Genomic DNA, 18,867 nt, shown 5'->3' on the forward strand with positions numbered 1-18,867 from the left:
GGGTGGGTAATGGCCCTGCAGGGCACGTGGCTGAGGTCGCAGGTTCAGGCCCCAGCACTATGGAGAGAGCTGTGGGGAGCTGCAGATTGTCCCCCTGGACCCACAGTCCATTAGACCTCAGCCCTCAGCACAGTGATAATGAGAAGGTGGGGCCGTGCCACAGCACCCCCACAAGATAGGTAGGGCAGGCCGCACTCCCCAGGGGCAGCACATCCTGATACATACCCACAACCCTGCTCTCCTTGCTGGGCCATGGGCTGTGTCAGCCCGTCTAGATTTTGTGTCCTCTGAACTTTGCCCCTAACACAACTCACAAAGATAATTAGGTAGTCAGATGGGTTTGGCTTGATATTTATAATGTCCTTTATGGCTTCCGGTTGTCTATAGGCCCATGCTATTCAGCTGAAAATGCCAAAGTGTTGCAACCAGAGTTGCGCCCTTTCCCTTGCCCCTTTCCATGTGACCCTGGACATGTAACCACACTTCTGTCAAGTCTCAATTTCATCACAATAATGTCACCAGCCTCCCTCTCTTTGTTTAGACTGTTATTTTCTTGTTATTAATAATGGTTGGCGCTGAGTACTATGTATTGCATTCTGGGCTCACATATATCATGTCTGACCTCTCAGACTTTACATGTCCATCCTACTTTTTATCTCTGGCTTATAGAAGTAGAAATAAGCAGAGACCCAGTTGGCACATGACTCTCTGACAGTTTATAGCCTTAACGAGCAAATTATGGCTTCAGCACCCAAAGCAAGAGCTTGATACAAAATAGTACATTGGCAATAATGGTGGTTCTTTTCTCTTCTCCTTCTCTCCACGTTTAAGGTGTCTGTTAGGATCTGACTAGAACACTGAAATCTCTTTAGACGGTTAAAACAGACCATTTAACACAGGTGTTGGTTGCGTGTATATTGGGAGAGCCTAGAAGCCTAAGTGAGACATAGGACTACTTAGAAATCAGTGGCAGGAAGAAGCCACTGCCACCAGAGGAGGGGGATACAGAGGGAGACAGTGTCAGCAACACGCTCAGAGGTTGCATTCAGAAATGACACCTGCTGACAAGCCTTGGAGGTGTCTGCTGTCTTACAGAGGCAACTCAAAGCTAGGAGAGTGATAGGTAGACACACACTGTCCTCTCCCAGTCCTAGCCTCCAGGTTCCTTTGGTGCCCCAGGTTGGTCATGTAAGAAACTCGAGAGCAAAGGAGTTTGGGAAAATGCCATTTACTTGGCAAAGAAGATAGGGAAAGGGGAACGCGTCTAGGTAGCTGGTGTACCTAACGGCCCGTGACAGATGAGCTCTGTTAGTATTCTGTTTGACTCTGCCAAGGTTCAGTCCACAGCTCAGTAGCATCCTTTCTCCCAGATGAGGAGGTGCCAGCCCAGCAAGACATGAAGCTTCCTTCCAGGACACCAATGAGCCAGTGGCCTCTGTTTCCATGGGATGCCCAGAAAGCTTCATAGTGGGAGGGCCTGTGAATGCCCCCACCTGCGGACAAGAAGGATGTTGCCAAAAGATGAGCTTAGAAGAAAGCAGAAAAGGAATGGAAACTGTGCTTCTGTGTAACTTAAAGGACTGGGGCGGTATACTCTCTGAATTCTCTGCCAGTTCATTTTTTGTTCGTTTGTTTGTTTGTTTTTACCCTTTAATTTGTCCTGGAGTTTGAAGAGATAGAATTCAATTATGTTCAATAACATGCTGGTTAGTTTTATGTCAACTTGACAAAAGCTAGAGTCATCTGAAAAGGGGGAACCTCCATTGAGAAAATGTGTCCTTAAGATCTGGCTGTAAGGCTTTTTCTTAATTAGTGATTGATAGGGGAGGCCCAGTTCACTGTCGGTGGTGCCAGACTTGGGCTGGTGGGCCTGGATTCTACAGGAAAGCAGGCAGTTCAAGCTATGAGGAGCAAGCTAGTAAGCAGCACTCTCCATGGTCTGCATCAGCTCCTGCCTCCAGGATCCTGCTCTGTGAAGTTCCTAACTTCCTTTGAGGATGAACAGTGATGTGGAGGCACAAGCCAAAGAAACCCTTTCCTTCCCAAGTTGCTTTGGTCATGGTGTTTCACTGCAGCAACAGAAAGCATAACAAAAGCACATAGTATCTTCGTTCTAATATTCAGTCATACCTTAACTGCTCTGGACACTGACTCTATGTTATTATCCCTTTCTATTAATAGAGACACTGATTCCAGAATGTGGACAATGTCACTAGCGACATCTGCCAGAAAGGGAAAGAAAATTTTGTTGTCTTCTCTTTCTACTGGTGTGTGATTGGGAAACAGTTCAGTGGTGACTTCTTTCCTTTAGGTCATTTTGTAAGGACAGTTGAGCTCTGAGTATCTGTGTGACACACGCCTGTGCGCTGAGTATGACAGGATTTGTAGTTGAGGGCCCATTTTACCTCCAAACAGAGTAGACACAGTGGAAGTCCATTAGATAGTGGCTATCGTCATTTTACTGTTGTTTATTTTTATGTTTCAACTGCCTAATAGTGTTTGATATACGGTATAAAATAAATGTTGGTTGGATAGCCAAAGTAGTGGAGGTTGGGACTAGAAGGAAATTTAAACATTGTCAATACATCCTTCTATTCACATTAATTAAATGAAGGTCCTGAAGTCAGCCGCACGTTAAACTCCCATGTAGAAACGTGCTTCCTGAGCTGGCAAGCCGAAGGCCAATGGCATTTTGGTTAGAAGTATATCAGTAAGCCAGCAACTCTTTAAAATAGCTCTGTGGTTCTATACCTTTCCAGCTATTATTTGATCTGATAGCTATGGTAGGATCTGATCCTACAGTAGGATTTCTTCACAAGCAAACCTCATCATGGACAGGGCTGACCTGGACTCCTATGGACCATATGGTTTGGTCTCGGCTGTTGAGGGTGAATACTGTGGCTCCTGTTATTCATTTTTCACCCAGAGTTCAAACTGTGTAGATACTTAGATTGGAAGGTTGGCATGGGGATTAGCCCAGTCTTAACAGATATGTGTGACAAATTTTCCTGCAGTTAGACCCAGTGTTATGACACTATCGGTCTCTGAGGGTGGGAAGCCAATGAAAACATTCTTTTCCCAGTGTCCAAATTCTCCAAGTGTCCAGGAAGCTGAAGGCATGTTTGGGGATCTGAGCGGCCAGTTCTGGGACGTTGGCAAGGAAGCGCTTGTGTGAGTGAGAGAGGGTGGCACCAGTTAGGGAGAAGGGCTTCCAGGCCACAACCACAAAGTCTGGCCTGGAGTCTGTACTCTCACAGCTGTTTGCTATGCGGGCTTTCGTGAGTTACCTCGGCCCTCAGCGTCTCTGGTTCTGCAGCTCTAACATAGGGAGCATGGTGCCAAGGACAAGTGCAGCATGGGTTGTGGGGTTTAAAGGGAGTTACGGAGATGTTTGTGCTCAGACTTGTGCTGCTTTGCAGTAAGCAGCAGGTGCACCTGCTTCTCCCAAGTCACTCCACAAATGCTCTGAGAGCCTGCTGGGGGCCAAGTGTTCTATACACTATGTAAGGAAACAGAAGAACTGGTTTGGCTATGACTCAGTAATCATAGCCAAAAACACAAGGGAGACCAGGAAGTGAATCTTTGCAGTGTGGTTTGACAGCTGTAGTACATGGGGTCGTACAGAGGATGGAAGTAGAGACGCTGAGAGTCTGCAAGCCTACCAAAGGCCCTCAGGGAAGGCACTGTAGGCTCCAGAGAGGAGAAAACATTGGGGCTACTATGTAAAAAGGCCTGGGGAGTGGGCAGAGAGTCTTATATGAAAAGATATTCTTTACAGTCTGTGACATGGTTTCAAAGGTTCAGAGCTGAGTACTAATGTGGCCTTTTGAGGGAAGGCCAGAGTAAGTGGGATGCACATGGGAAAGGGAGAGACAAGGAGGTTGGAGATCAGATGAGGGCCAGTGTGTGATCCCAGGAGCTCAAACCAGGAGTCTCTGCAGGCTGTGAGAGTCAGATAAAGAAGGGATGATTATGATGCATGACTCATTACACTGAGATTTTTATGCTTTTTTAAAAAAGAAAAAAAGAAAACATAAACTATGATGCTGACCTTAGACCCAAGTTTTCATACATTTCTGGAGAATATTGGTTGATGAGTGAATTCTCTTTGGGACATCATATATTTTTAACTCTGTTATTCTTTGGACCAAGGATCTTAGTCCAAACGAAGGGCATTGAGCCTGAAGATTCTGAACCAATTACATAGTTTTATAAGGTCAAAATAAGAGTTGGGAGTCCTTCCATCTTCATCCTTACCAGAGGAAGTTACAGAAGCAAGCTGCTTTAATGAGAAAAGGCTTTGGGACGGGAAATGTGCAAATAGAAGTGTCATCGCCATCAGAGGCTCCATGGCATCCTGGATGCAGGGAGAGGAGGCCGGGGCTGGGCTGTGAAGTCCTTTGACAACATGGTCTGTATCCCTGAACAAGTTGCCAAGGCTTCAAGAGGGATAGACATGAAACACAACATCCTTCCACCCTTATTAAGATTTAATCCTGCTTTCAACAGGATTGCAATGTTATTAAATTAGATTTTTTTTCCTTCCCTGAAAAGGGGATTTAACTTTTGCTTTTCTGACATCATAATCAACATAGAACAGATGCAAAGGGGAAATTGTGTGACCATTGGTAATGTGGACCTATACTTAACATGTAGCATGTGAAGTTATTAAAATGGAAATTAATTCCCTTTATTACTATCGTGCCCTATCAATTAATTTGGTTGGAGGTACTTATGAATATGCAATCACTCCTTGCTGTGGCCCACCCCATGCTTTAAGGATGGCAAAGCAGCTTTACTGCTACAGTTCATGTTCGCTGCCTAACAACTGATGATGGTGGTAACTGACAGCTAATGAATTTTTACACGGCAGCCACTGTTATAAACACTTTACATTCATTTCTAAGAATCCTCACAATCACTACTCAAAATGTGTACTTTTTTTTTTGTTTGTTTTCCCTATGTAGAGAAAAGGAAAGGGGCACAGAGAAGTAGAACAATCATCCTCAGGTCACCCAGACATTCTGCACCACAAAGCTGGACCCTTCATTATGGTGTTTTTGTTTTGTTTGTTTGTTTGTTTGTTTTGTTTTGTTTTGTTTTTTCATCTTATTGGCTGCAGAAGGGGTGGAAGGAAGAGATGAGAGTGTCCCGTGGCAAACTCCTATAGGCTCAAAAAGAGTATGCAGGATTGAAGGTGGAATTGAAGTGTGAGCAGGGAAGACATTTTGTAAATGTCTTCTACATGTTTACAAAACTACATGTTATTTTTATTTAGGTTTGGCAAGGTCAATGGGTCAGGAAAACACAGATAGTCACAAGATACCCAAGGAAAAGCTGTGTCAGAGGAACTCCAAGGGGAGTGCAGGGTTGATCAAGAACTTGAAGGAAAAAGGGCATGGGTGTTTTACTAGGAAAGCTGTGGGGGAAAAAACAGGTGGGCAGGTTAAGCAGGCTTTCAGGATTGGTTCACAGGGGTTTGAGAGATGGCACAATGGTTAGGAACAGTGCCTGTTTTTCTAGAGGTCCTGAGTTCAATTCCCTACAACCACATGATGGCTCAGAGCCATCTGTAATGGAATCTGACTCCCTCTTCTGGTGTGCATGGAAACAGAGCACTTATGTATAATACATAAATCTTTTTCTTTTCTTTTCTTTTCTTTTCTTTCTTTCTTTTTTTTTTTTAAGAACAAGTTCACAGGTTCTGGGGATAGTCAGGGTGGAAGACTGTCTCCTCTGTCTGACCTTCAAGGAAATGTTCCAAAGTGTGGGTCTGGTAAAGGACATGGCTGGAACCTGAGTTCTAAACTGGGTGGTTTGCATTTGAAAGGTGAACTCTTGGGCTGGATAGATTGCTGAGGGGTTAAGAGCTCTTCCAGAGAACACAGGTTCAATTCCCAGCATCCACATGACAGCTAACAACTGTCTGTAACTCCAGTCCCAGGGAATCTGACACAGACACATACAGTCAAAGCGCCAATGCACATAAAATAAAAATAACTACATTAAAATAAAGGAAGAAGAAAGGTGAACTCTTAGGTAGGTGATTTCCTGCCTCTGAGAAGAGCTCACACAGAGAAAGTCCCTGAATTATTAACAAGTCATCAAGAATGCGGAATGCCTGAGATAAAAAGATATGTTTAAACTCTGAGCCAGAGTTCAGTGGAGAAGTGACATGGGCAGTTAATGGGGTAGGTGGCCAGTAAGAAAGAAAGAACACTGGAATGGTGGTAATGTGAATGCCAGAAGGGAAACAGTGAAATTAAGCCTTCAAGTAAGAATCCTTTGACATTGCTCAGATGTGTATGTAATCTTACGTGCAAATTGAGCTCTGACGGGCTCCATAGCTCACTGCTTTAGTTGGGCCTTGCCTTCTTGGGAGCAAGGACCCTGTGTCCCTGCACTCCTCTCAGACTGGTATGAATCTTAATCTCCCAGAATGCAACAGTGATGTTTGGTCTATAAATTCTAGTCCTCCAATAAGACCACATCAGCTGATACTTAGCAGATGCCCAGGAAAACTGAGGTTTTGATAGAAGGAAGCCCGACAAGTCACGCTGAGATAAAGGACCCCGACCGCAACAGCTCAGTGCTTGATTAAAAACTCAGGATTCTCAGTTGCTTTCCTTTTCCTTTACTTTTGAAAACTGCAAGAGAAATTATAGACAATGAACTGAGATAGTGCCACGGGCAAACCAATTAGAGATTTGTTATGTTATCAAATTCTAGGACAATTAAGTGATCTATACTCTGTCTGTAGACTATTTAATCATCAGCCCTGGACCAAGGGATCATTAGGATTCTTCCTACACTCGTACCCCCACATTCCATCTATCAGTGAGTTCTCTTTGTTCCATCTCTAAACGCTGTTACTGGAGTCCTGGACAGAGTATCAGACACACCAAGCTCAGCTACTGGCTCAATTTGACTAAGAGCAGACAAGTAGAAATGGTCATGAATGCAACAAAGGAAATTATTCTCATTTGCACCAGGGGGCAGATTGGTAACCAGGAGTCCATCTCTCTGAGGAACTAATGATAGTCTTGGGATATACAGGGAAGGGACCAAAGTAGAACAGAAGGGCAAACCTCATGCATAGTCAAGCAATCGAGCTGGGGCTGATTACTCTCTCAGGCCTGGTTCTGTGGAGCCCTGCTGATGTCAGGGGTAATGGTTGCCTGCAAGGCTCATTTTTCCGGGAACTTGATATAAGCTGGAGTGACAGCCATTCAAAGAATAGATGGACCACGGGGCCACAAATGGAGTTAGTTTGGATACTTCAGGGTTTAGGACGATGGTGGGAGGTGTGGAGGTGCTGTTCTAACCCAGGACATTGGAAAAAGATGATAGTCAGTACGCTGATGATTATGGTGACCCTGTACATCTTGAAAATACCTGCCTCTTCCTTTCGAGTTTTTAGCCTTGAATGAAGAGAAGGACCAGCAGTAGAGAACACTCCTCAGATAACTTGTGTCCAGGAAGATAGGAGTCTGAGCCAGAATTTAAGGCTGCAAAGGAGACAGATTCAGACTGAAGATGGAGATTCTAAGTTTCTCCTGGACCAAGTTACCCACTAGAGGTCTGTGGGCCTGAGGGAAGAGTCCATGCTTGTTGTCAAAACTGTCAGAGTCATGTCTTGATTTATATACATAGGTCAGTGTAAACTATACTTTCCCCAAAACTTTTCCACGAGACATCTTATTTTTGGACCTATCCCCTTCAATCTGTTCTCCATATAAGGACCACAGACTTCTTGGAATATGAACAGCATTGGATCTATCCTCTGTTTTGTGTGTATATATATGTATACATATATACATATATATACATACAAACATATAAATGTATTTGTTGGGGAGTATAATTTTCTATAACAAAATAATCCAAAAATATAATTAGGACCCAAATGAGTCCACAGACTTATTGTTTGTTTGTTTAGACAGGGACATTCTACATAGTCTCTGATGTCCTGGAACTCACTATGTAGATGAGTGGGCTCTAATCATAGAGATTTACCTGTCTCTGCATTCCAAGTACACTACATGCCCCATAAGGACCACTACTTCAGCATCATGGTTTCAAAGCCATCCTAGGTCAGGTTTCCTCCAACTAAACCCTAGAACCAGAAACCAGAATGTATTTGATGGCAGCCCTTCAGAAGCTTTAGGAGAGAGGAGGTTTACACAGAAATAGGGCTATGGAATTACTAGGGAAAGGAAATGAAGCAAGAATGTTGCATATGAAGGAAAGCCTGGGGAAGTAGCACTAGATTCACTCCATGAGGATAGATCTGGAGAGACCTGACCTCATCCATCAGGAAGGGGGAGCCAGGGTACTGAAGCCCATGTACTTTATCATTTGCTGGGCTTTATTATCTCCGAGTGCTGGGGCAATTAGTAGCTGCCTTCAGCCTAGAATTGCAATACTATTGTTATGATGATAAAAGTGTTAATTTGACCTTTGGGTAAGAGTGTTTGATGGATTGTGATAAAGTAGATAATGAAGCAATTGTTCACATTTAGTGCAGACTTTAAGTACCAAAGTCAGCCTCAAATAAGCTCACTAGAAGCAGAGAGCTGCTTCCTCCCTATGGACGCCCAAAGTGCTTGAACACGCTGAGCCGGGCACCATCATTGCCAGGTCGGCCCACTGACCCTAGCCAAATTAGTTAACAGAGACATGCCTCAATTCCCCTACCTATGAAGTGGGATGATGACTATTCCTAATTCCTGGCTTTATTGTGAAGATGAAATGAGTTAATTTGATGGGAGGGGCTGAGAAGGACCCTGGACTAAGGCCTGTAACTGCTTTAGAGGACCTGCAAAAGACAAGCTTATCTTCCAGGGTGGACCTGAAGCATGCTGCTGTGTTGTGGCTCTTGCCCCTACTGACCCGAGTCCAAATGAACTCTATAGTCTCAAGATAGGAAAAACATCGTGTCACACAAGATAGGAAAAACATGCGGGGCATGTTATAATGTATTATTCCGGGCAGGATAACCACTGTAACAAAAGGATCTTTGGCTAGTAGCAACTTCTTTCTGTCATTTCTCTGCAACTTGATCTCAGAGCATCTGGAGGCAGCCAGGGAAACGAGCTCCTGTTTTAACATAGAACATGAGAAGTGTATCCCTGGTCACTAGATAGCACTTGCTGTCAAAAGCCTGATCTGTACTGACCCTCTCATCAGACATAATCTCTTGCAGCTTGTGCCAAACCTGCTGTTTTCCTTAGGTGACCAATGGCTTCAGACTAGCACTGAAGGATCCCTGTGGCCCTCAGGTCATTAATGCTATGAGAATCTCCATGTGGGCAGAGTCTTCTGCACTGTGTACTAGCTCTCTGTCTTGGTAGAGCACACACATTTTATAGTTGCAACCATTTTCATATGAATTCTGATTATTTGGTGTTGGCGTGATCTGGAATAACTATATTTTCTCTCTGTACCTTATTTTCATCACCAGCAGTGGAGTGGCAAAACCCAAAATACTATGTAGTTGGTGGTGTGGTACTGTGAGGAATATAAGAACACCTATGTTCCTTGGCAACACCTTGGTTGTTGATTGCTGTGTCACAGATCATCTTAAAAGTGGCTTAATACAGCAACAACTTGATTTGCTTATGAATCAACAAATCAGTCATGTTGTTGCTTCTTGTGTGGGCTCTCGTGAGTCTGCAAGATCCAAGAGTTTGCAGATAGCTGGGATAGCTAAAACACTGCAGGCTAGCTGGGACCATTTCTCTTGTTTTGACTCTTTGCCATCCTTTTCTTTCCCATAGCAGTCCCTCCTCAAGCCTTTTTCTTTTCTCTTTCTCTTCTTTCTCTCTCTCTCTAGTCTTATGTCTTCTGAAAAGCCCTCCTTTTTCCAATTTCCACATGGCTTCCTCTTAAACTGAGAAATCAGTCTTCTTAACACATTTCAGATCCCTTAAAATGCAAACATAAAATCCATCCAGTTTCTATGGCCCAGCCACAGGTCTGGCATAGTGCTAGTTCCACCACTCTATTGATCTTAGCTTTTTGGAGGGAGATATACTATGTACCTTCACAGCTGGAAGAAATCACTGGTGACCATTTTATAGACAATTGATAGCAGCAAGGGGCAACTTTGTTTACCATTAACTTTGCATTTTGTGAGAAAAAGAGACAACAGCTGCAAAACTAAATCATCATTGAGACTAGAAACCCAAAGGAGCAGGAAAGCTCAGGTTAGCTGGACAGAATAACTCCTCTTGTAGTTCTTCAGGAATGAAGATTTCTTTTTTCAGGCTGAGTTTCCCACTCTTATTTCCTCTTTGTAGAATCTGATAAACTAGAATCAGGATCTGGTCACTTGGGTTAAGTATTCACTGCTGCATAACAAATTGCTCTGCCACTTTGTGGCTTAAAGAACATTTACTAGATCACATTTTATAGGATGAGAGTCTGCTTAGCCAGATCTTCAGGCTCAAGCTGCAATACTAGTTGAAGCTGGAGACATCCTGAGAGCTGAGTGAAGGGGAACGTCTGTCTTAGAGTTTCTGTTGCTGTGATAAGACACCATGACCAAAGCAACCCTAGAAGAAATGGGTTTATTTCCTCTTATAGCTTGCAGACTATCATGCGTGGAAGCCATGGCAAGAACTCAGAGTAGGAATCTGGGACAGGAACAAGAACAGAGACCATAGAAGAATGGGGCTTAATGTCTTTCTCCTGATGATTTCTCAGCCTGCTTCCTTATAGCACCCAGGACCACCAGCTTAGGAGTGGCATGGCCCACAGTGAGCTGGGACCTCCCACATCAATCATCAATTAAGAAATTCCCCATAGGTTTACCTGGGGGCTACTTTGGTGGAAGCAGTTTTTCAGTTGAGATTCCCTCTTCCCAAATGACTCTAGGTTGTTAAGTTGACATAAAACTAAGCAACCCATATCTCTCATAATCTCACTGTTTTGAGTGAGATGATTCAACCCACAGCAAGTTATTGGCAGGCCCAACCTTTGTAGGTCAGCATATGGCCCTCTCTGTAGGCTGACTCATGAGTGTAGTAGCTACCTCTATCACAATAAGAAAGCAAAAAATCCAGAAAGGAGGACTACCAGAGAACCAAAAGGCACTCTCTTGTAAGATGACACTGGAGCCATGTCCTGTCACTGTTGCTCAGATACCTTAGGTAGGAGCAAGTCTATCCTGGAGAGCAGAAAATAACACAGGCCAAGAACACCCAGAGGAGGCAGGGTCTACTAGACATCCTAGGATTTCAACACTTACTAATACCCTCAGCAGTTTTAGAATTCTCAGCTTCTATATCAGCCTTGGATATCACACCATCATGTGTGGGTTATAAGTAACAGTGTGTTCCAGTTTTCCTGAAATAGAGCCAGTTTAGATGATTTCTTTTTCAAGGATCACTCTTTAAGTACAAAGGGGGAAAACCCCCCACAATACCTCACATTTTAAAACCATCAGTTGAAAGAAAATTTTTTTTAAGAGAAGTCATTTGCATAAGAAAGTTTAACTCTGTCTTTCTTAATTTATTCAACCAGTATTTATAGCACACATTCTACATGCAGGTACTACAAAATAGAGCAGAAATATCAACCCCATCCACGAAGAAGTCACAAAACAAACCTTGACTATGAGTACTAACTTGTAAACAATGCTATGAAATCAGAGGCCAGAGTATTCTGGACTCTAGCACAGCAACCCTTGGGTTGAAATTTGAAAGTCACATAGGGATTGTCTTGATGAAACGCTCAGTCAGCTTTCTAACTAAAATCAGAATGTACATTCAGAGTACGGAAAGTGGGGAATTTTCTTTCCAAAGGTACAGTTGTCAGCAGCTGTAAGGGTCAGGGAACTTGTATGGTACTGGACTGAAATCACCCCAGGATCCACTAGAGGTAGAAGGCTGCAATTACCTCAAATCAGGATACCATTTGTCTCATGGATGAGGGGGCATTGGGGAGGGATATATCCAGCTTATATAACACTTACAAGGAAAAGCAAAGGAACTAATACTCTGAGTACACTCTGCCTCTCTTTGATCCTGGCCAAACTCAGTGGGAAAACTAAAGTGTCTGGGAATTCCATTGTAGCTGACATAGATGACCCTTTAGTAGCCTTGGGCAGAGCAAAGAATGACAAAGTTTGGTCTGGAAGGGTGAAGAGAAGTTATTGGACCCATAATGCCAGAGCAACTCATGGCAGAGAAAGGCTCTAGAGTGCATGAGGAAGATGTACACTAACCTGAGAGTTTGGTTAACAAATAACAGCCTCCAACCAGGAGGGTAGCTCTGAGGACAACGAGGCAGGCAGGCAAGATCAGCGACCTCTGACTGGGTCTTCTGTTCTACTGTCCAGTCCATGTCCACCTTGTAATTAGATGACACCTAGGAGGTGATACATTCGTACTAGGAGCTTGGCTTCTATGTAGAAACATCTCAGCAGGGTTCATGGACAATCCACTTAGCAGTGCAAAAGGCAATTATTAACAGGGGCCTGCTTCTAGCTCTTCCACATGCTTCACTCCTGGAACCGGGCATCCTTTAGCCTCCCTGGGTCCTTGTTTCCTGAAGAGGTTGCAGCTTCACTTGCCTGACATGGGTTTTAGATGGGACAAACATGAACAAAATACACTTACAAGTGTGGCTACTTGCATGCAGACCAGCGTTTGCATTTGAGGGAGGCGGCAGTGAGAAGGGAATTAAAGGATGAGAGACACCTGTCACCATGTGCCAGGCATTGTGCCTGGGCAGTTTACAACTAATGCGCCTTGTTCTCTTCAGAGCAGGCCCTAAGATGCTGTTATCTCGCTTTCCAGAAGAGGAAATAGAAGCCTGTTTTAATTTTACATCATGTGCCAGGCACTGTGCCTAGGGGATTAGATCAAAAGATGAGTAAGAAATGGTCCAGAGCTTCAGGAAATCATAATTAGGGATGATAAGGTTATTAGGTCAATGCTTTTTGAATAACAATTTACATTTGCAGCACCCACCTGGCATATTCATAAAATCCGTATTCTTACTCACTAGTGCTAGGGTCTGGCCAGAGTCTGTATTGCCATGGCCCTCCAGGCTGCTCTCCCTTGAACCACATTGAGAGACAAAGATGGCTGTTATAATCACACACACACACACACACACACACACACACACACACACACACACACTTTAAAAATCTGTATCTGCAGTCTTGGTGAAAGAAGATATTTACAGCAGTTTCACCTTTGGAAAGGGGGACATAGAAAGAATCATGCACCATGATAGAGGAACTAACAGTTTCTGAGGCAAGGCTTTCTGGCCCAGCCTAAGCTTTCCCTTGTTTGGGCTGAACAGGATGTTGTTTTCCTGCCCTATGGATACATGCCATTATGAGCTTTGATCAAAGCAAACCTTTCCCTTTGAGGCTTAGTGCACATGTTAATGGCTTTGTTATTCGCATGTATCTGCATATATTTGCAAAGCAATTCAGCTTGTTGGAAGGGGGAGGAGGACTCAGGGGTTGGTGGTGGAGTCAGAGTTTTTACAACTCTCCAAAGGTTAGTACTTAGCATCCCCCAGCTGACAGCTGAGACATCTTGGTGACAGAAGGGACTATAACAGATGTATCTGGCCAAGTGTTCACTACTTTTCACTGCCCCTTTTGCTCCATGCTGGGGGCTGTCTCTCCCTACCATATCCCTCTCACCCATCAGTGCCTAGGCATCTTCCCAAACATTTTCTCAGACAGTTCATTCTTACTGACATGATTTCCCTGTTTCTGGAGTTGTTAGGGTCAGCGTGTGGGCCTTGGCAAGCTAACCAAGCTAGACTCGGCTATCTTCCCTCAGTAGGCTAATTAAACAGATATTACAAAAGGCAGGGAAAGGCCATCTATTCAATGTGGCCACAGTGAGAAAAAGATAAAATTAAGAGGTCCAATGACCACCCCCCAAGTCCATCTTCAGAGTCCTGGCATGAGGTCTAGGTTTAAATAGAGAGGAAGTTGCATTCATAACTAGGCAGTGCTGGTGGAGGTGTGGTCCTGCCCATCACTGACCCATCATTGTCTTGGAGTTTGCTTTTTTCCTGCAAGGTGGTCTGGTAAGTTATCTCACTTGTGTGAAATCCCTCTTCAGTAGATGTTTTCCTTCTTGTTGGCATCAGACCCCAGCCTTTTCCATTGTCAATACCAGACTCCTGAGGAAATTACAATTCTTTGCTGTCTATTGTCTCAATAGTCTGTTAGGCCAAGGGAGACACACAGTGTTTCTAACAAGAATATCTTGTCTCTTAGCAAGACGGTTACCTGTCTATAGGAGGAAGTCAACTGTAATATATTCTTCAAAATTCTCCTAAGATAACCAGCTCCTGATGGATTTCTTAGCCATGTGTGCATGACCCTCTCAAGGTCTCCGTGCTTTCACCAAATCAAGACACTTCTTGTTCTCTAAACTTTAGCATCTTCCCTTCATTGTCACTTCAGTCTGCAATGTCCTCTCTCCATCTTCAATCGTTTCCAAGTTCTGTCCAGACTTCAATTAAAAAACAGTGCTCCATCCCAAAGTCCTCCTCCCAGCTTCCTACCCAGACAACATCTTCCCTCTTCTCAGTTCCCCTAGCATTTTCCCTCACATGTTCTTGTTGTTTGGATACCTTCAGACCATCACTGGTCATGCCTGGCAAGAGAGAAAGTGGTTACTAAATTTTTGAATGATTGTATAGATGATTGAAGCCAGACAAATGTTTTTGGACTGAGGTTGTACAACAGCCTCTGGTTCCTAGGCACTCATTCTTACAATACATGCTTATTGAGGCCCTGCTCTGTTGCAGGCATGGTGTGCTGGCAGTGTAATCATGAATAGAGGGAGAATCCCAGGCCCTCCTGGGGTTTTTCTGGGGATGGGGCCATCTCATATTCTTTGTTTAATTAAGTTGGCTACACTCCAACTAGTTGCTTAATAATAAATGATTTGAAAAATCGGAAAACATCTGATATTTTTACAGATCAGTGACCTGTTAGATGAACAGGCTAAATCTTGTTTAATCTCTGCCTCTGTTCATCAAAGCACTCTTTTGGGCGTGGAGTGCGATAGCAAATTGGATTGTACTTTCATTGTGCTGTTGGGCTCCCCGTCTTAAGAATGATGATGGTATGTGCTTATTGTAGAAGCCTTGCAAGTAAAAAAAAAAGAGAGAGAGAGAGAGAGAGAGAGAGAGAGAGAGAATAAACAATTCTCAAAAATTTCCAAACAAGACATCAGTGATTATTAGCATCTGGCATAGTGTCTTTTGGTGTATTGTTTATTTCTTTTGTTTTCTTACGAACAGATACAGTTTTTTTTGTACCTTTTGTTTTTCACTTGTTAACTTTTACAAATACTGCACTTCAAATATTTTCATCTCCCATATTGTTAAAATTTTTCAAAAGTAATTTTTAGTTACACCTCTCTACTGTGTAACTGTGTCATTATTTGAAACCAAATAGTCACTGAAACTGAGAAAGATCTAAGCTTTGAGCATCCTTCTTCATCAGTATTTCTCCCCATCAGATCATTTCGGCATTCTTAACATGGAACAAATGAGTTAAGGGACACAGATATGTTCAAGTCGTTTCTTTTTCTTTCTCTCTCCTTATTGATTGCTTTAATCCAAAATGGTTAATTTTTCAGTTTCTACCTTTCAGACTCACCTTAATTATTAAATACCCCTCTGTAATTAACATGGTGCCCATGGGCCCCTCCCTCATTAAGGCACCGCGAGTGGCTTGAAGATGATTTTTGAGACAGTGCTCGGTTCATCAGTTTCCACACTGCTGTGCAATGCTGCCGCTGTCTCTGTGGTCCTAGATGGTAGATTTTTGTAACTGTGACTCTAAGTGGACTTGACATCAGAAGGCTTTTTTTTTTTCTTTTCTTTTCTCTTTTTCTTTTTCTTTGCCTTTTTCCCCCATCTGTGTGTGTGAGGGGGAGGGGGTTGTGTGTGTGCCTCCAACCGCATTTTGATCTTTTCACTGAACTATATTGTAAGTACTTCTTTTGCGATCAGAACCTTCGCCGAGCCATCCCACAGTGGCTGCTTTGAATTAGCTCGGAATCACCAGCTCCTCATTGCTTGCTGGGATAAGGACTACCCAGACATGGACCTCTTGAGGTCTGGTCCTTAACTTGATCTCTTTCTGCTGTGAAAGAATAAGAGTTCATTGTACTTGGCCTTGATGCTGTAGAATGTGACCTCCCTTAAATTGAACCCACTTAGAACAATCTTTTATATTTGTATAATGCTCGGCAGCTTACAAAGCGTTGGCTAATTTGAGCCTCATCATCTTTTCTGAGCGCTGGTGAATTCATACTGCTCTTGTTTCATGGCATAGCTGGGGCACAGCCAGACTCGATGAACGGGTTTGCAATGGAAAGAACATGGGTCATTGGAGACAGATAAGCCCAATTTTAAATTGCCACTCACGACTGGCATAACAAAAATTCTTTGAACCTCAGATCTGTGAAAAGAAAAACATGGTAGATCCTTACTGTTCACTGACTTGTACTTGTGACTTCAATGACTCACTAAAATGTATCTGTAATCCCAAAAACAAGCCCCTGGTGGAGATATGGTCATTCACACACGTACAGAAAAGCAAAAATATCCTTTTTGTTGCCTGACTTCTGTTTTGCCAGCTGTTGTTGAAGAAGCTGATAATGTCCTGCCCTCCTTTTCAGCATCTTGCTATATAGCAAGCATCTGTTTAACACTATATGCTTTGTAGGTTTTTTGTTTTGTGTTGTTTTGTAATTCAGTGTTTACCCATGTAGCCCATGAGCATGGCACTGAGGGAGTGGTGGCTGTGATGTCCTTGATGGAGAGCATACACTCATTGTATGAATGTTGTTATGGTACTCCTGGTCAGGAGTCTGGTGTTAATGAGTCAACAATGTATGCTGGGATAAGCATTCTTTAAAAAGAGGCACACACAAAGTAAGGTGATATATTGATTAGTTATGTGACCTAAGCCTGTGCAAGAACCTAAGCCTGTGCTTTCTCTCAGATGTACCCTTTTGGACCTAACAGTGTAAATAGTCATCCTTGTATCTACCTTGGAGGGGGGGAGGGGAATGCGGTGTGTATTAATGATGATGCATGGACATGCCAGTCTGTTGGCTTTTGTAAGGAGGAAATCAAATGCACTCCCCTTTAGTGTTTTTATTCGTATTAGCGTATATTCATTATAAAAAGGTAGTAGATTTCACCATATGTTCATACATGTATATAGTGTATTTTGATCACAGTCACACCCATCACCCTTTCTTGTGTCTTCCAGCCAACCCCAGTTCTATGGTCATGTCTCTTCTTTTTTGCTATTTCTTCTTTTCCTTGTTGCTGTGGTTTTTTTGTTTTGTTTTTTGTTTGTTTGTTTGTTTGTTTGTTTTTGGTGCCTACTGAATTTTATTAGGGTTGCTTACAGAAACAAAGATGAGGAGGAGGGGTTATTTACACGAGCATGGTCATGATCAGTGTCGAGACCACTGAAGAAAATGTCTTTCAGCTAGCAAACATTAACTTCATTAACACTCACAAGAAAGAATGGGACCGTGCAACGCCCTCTCCTCTCATTGATAGGATTATTAACCACCCTGGCCTTGTACAGGTTTTGTGCTGATGATCACAGCTACTGAAGGTCGTGCCTAGTTCTTACACTCTTGAGATTATGTATGTTGCTGTAGTAAGAGAGGAGACTAAAGACTTATTCATAGATTATATTGTGAGGGACACTCAGGTGACATCCCAAGACTGGCTTGTGTTAAACAGTGATGGGAAAACTCAAAAGTGTTTAGATGCAGGAAAAGAAGTGACGTTCATGGTAATAGGTCTCACGTGTGGTTCACCACCGTTCACGTCAAGACCACAGAAAAGAAACGAGTCTATGGATCTGATGCAATGATATTCAGCTATACATCTTGGTTTCTGCTCATTAGGTGAACCACTTTGATGGGCAGGACCCAAATAAAGCCTTTTTGTTTCTGCAAGCCTGGTAAAAATATAGATCCCTGGGTTTTACCCCTTTGAGGCACTGATTAAGTAGATGTGGGCTGAGACCTGGAGGACCTGCTTTTCTATCTGGCTAGCTAAATCTAACACTCACTGACTTACATTATTCTAATAGGTCCACTGAAAATACTTCTAGCAATAGAAAGCACTTTGTTGAGAATTATCTGGTTGGATCTCAAAAGGAGGCTTATGTTGCTAGAGACCTGAATTAAAAAGAGTTCTCCAGAGAAACAAAACCAATAGTGCGCGCGCGCGTGTGTGTATGTGTATGTGTGTGTGTGTGTGTGTGTGTGTGTGTGTGTGTATGTGTGTGTGTGTGTGTGTGTGTATGTGTGTGTGTGTGTGTGTGCATGTACATTTGCAGGGTGAAGAGGCACATAAGATCAAGCTTAAGAATTTGGCTCCTGCAATTTTGGAAACAAACAAATGTCCAGATCTGTGCTAGATGATCTAGGCATACACCAATGCCAATGGTCTAGTTCTGGTTCCTTCCTGAAGAACAGGTGGTACAAGTTCTGGTCTAAAAGCCACCAGTTTGAGACCCAGTAAGAGCTGATGGTTGTGTCTGAAAGTAGGAAAAACTGATATCCCAGCTCAAGCAGAAAGACAGCAAGAAATGTCTCCTTAACCAGCCTTTGTGTGTTTCTTCAGGCTTTCATCTGACCTAGGGGCGAGGGGGCCTACCTACACCACCAAAGACACCATGTTTTACTTGGTCATCTGGAAGGTTAGTGTCATCTGGAGGTATCCTCATAGGGTGATTCAGAATAAGCAGATATTTAGACATCCCATACCCCTGTCAAGCTGACACATTTGTATTAACATAAGATGCTAAAGATGTCGTAATCATAGAGACATCCC

This window comes from Psammomys obesus, unplaced genomic scaffold, assembly GCF_907164565.1.
Source record: "Psammomys obesus unplaced genomic scaffold, mPsaObe1.curated_primary_1811, whole genome shotgun sequence".
Lineage (NCBI taxonomy): Eukaryota > Metazoa > Chordata > Mammalia > Rodentia > Muridae > Psammomys > Psammomys obesus.